The sequence below is a fragment of the Mus pahari genome, chromosome 2 (genome assembly GCF_900095145.1).
Source record: "Mus pahari chromosome 2, PAHARI_EIJ_v1.1, whole genome shotgun sequence".
Taxonomy (NCBI): Eukaryota; Metazoa; Chordata; class Mammalia; order Rodentia; family Muridae; genus Mus; species Mus pahari.
The window spans coordinates 52,660,310-52,662,191 of NC_034591.1; positions in this window are offsets into that span (position 1 = coordinate 52,660,310).

Here is a 1,882-nt window from a genome sequence, read left to right on the forward strand (position 1 = left end):
AGCAGAAGATGGCCTAATCGGCCATCACTGGGAATAGAGGCCCCTTGGTCTTGCAAACTTTATATGACCTAGCACAAGGGAAGGCCTGGGCCAAGTAGTGGGAGTGGGTGGGTAGGGGATCAGGGGTGGGGTGGGCGTATAGGGAACTTTCGGGATAGCATTTGAACTGCTGGTTATTTTGCTTTTCTGTTTTGTGTCTTTTTTTTTTTTTTTTTTTTTTTCATTTTTTTTTTTTTTTTTTTTTAAGATTTATCCATTTTAGGGGCTGGAGAGATGGCTCAGCAGTCAAGAACACTGATTGTTCTTCCAGAAGTCCTGAGTTCAATTCCCAGCAACCACATGGTGGCTCACAACCACCTGTAATGGGATCCAGTGCCCTCCTCTGGTGTGTCTGAACAGCTATAGTGTTCAAATTTATCCACTTTAATTTTATATATAAAAGTGTTTTCCTGCATTCATGTATATGCATGTATGTATGTGCCCTGGTACTTGTAGAAGCCAACCTGGAACTGGAGTTACAGATGGTTGTAAGGAGCCATGGAGGTGCTAAGAAACAACCCTAGGTGTTCTGCAAAGCTGGCAAGCGCTCTTAACCACGGAGCCACCTCTTCAGCCATGATCAGTTAGGTTTTTTTTTTTTTTTTTTTTGACAAGGATACCCATACCATTTTGAATATTATATTTGAAATATGAATACTTCAAATATGGAGGAAGAATAGTCTCTTCAACAAATGAAAATAAAGAACTAGATACAAACATGAAAAAATAAAGTGAACACCTACCTATCATTTACCACACACAAAACAAACTCGAAATGTGTCAAAGTCCTAAATTTATTATTTAAAACTTTTGGAAGAAAATGTAGAGATAAATTTTATGATCTTAGATTTAACAGTGGATTTTTACAAAAGTTAGAGCAACAAAAAGAAAAATGTGTATTAAAAATAGGACTTTTTTAGGGCTGGAGAGATGGCTCATTGGTTAAGAGCACTGACTGCTCTTCTAGAGTTCCTGAGTTCAATTCCCAGCACCCACATGAGGGCTAACAATCATCTGTAATAGAGTCTGATGTCTTCTTCTGGTATGCATGAAGACAACTACAGTGTACTCATATAAATTAAATGAATCATTTAAAAAGGACTTTATTATATATATATAATAAAATAAAAATATTTTTATCATATATATCATATATATGATTTTTTTCAATTTTTATGAGGTATTTACTTCATTTACATTTCAAATGCTATCCGGAAAGTCCCCTATTACCTCCTCCCACCCCCCGCCCTGCTTCCCACCCCACCCACTCCTGCTTCCTGGCCCTGGCATTCCCCTGTACTGGGGTATATGATCCTTGCAAGACCAAGGGCCTCTCCCATTGATGGCCGACAAGGCCATCCTCTGCTACATATGCAACTAGAGACACAGTAGTTCTGGGGGGTGCTGGTTAGTTCATATTGTTGTTCCACCTATAGTGTTGCAGACTCCTTTAGCTCCTTGGGTACTTTCTCTAGCTCCTTCTTTAGGGGCCCTGTGTTCCATCCAATAGATGACTGTGAGCATCCACTTCTGTATTTGCCAGGCACTGGCATAGCCTCACAAGAGATAGCTATATCAGGGCTCTGTTGGCAAAATCTTGCTGGCATGTGCAATAGTGTCTGGGTTTGGTGGTTGTATATGGGATGGATCCCCAGGTGGGACAGTCTCTGGATGGTCCTTTCTTCCATCTTAGCTCCAAACTTTGTCTCTGTAACTCCTTTCATGGGTATTTTGTTCCCCATTCTAAGAAGGAATGAAGTATCCACACTTTGGTCTTCCTTCTTCTTGAGTTTCATGTGTTGTGCAAATTGAATCTTGGGTAGTCTAAGTTTCTGGGTTAATA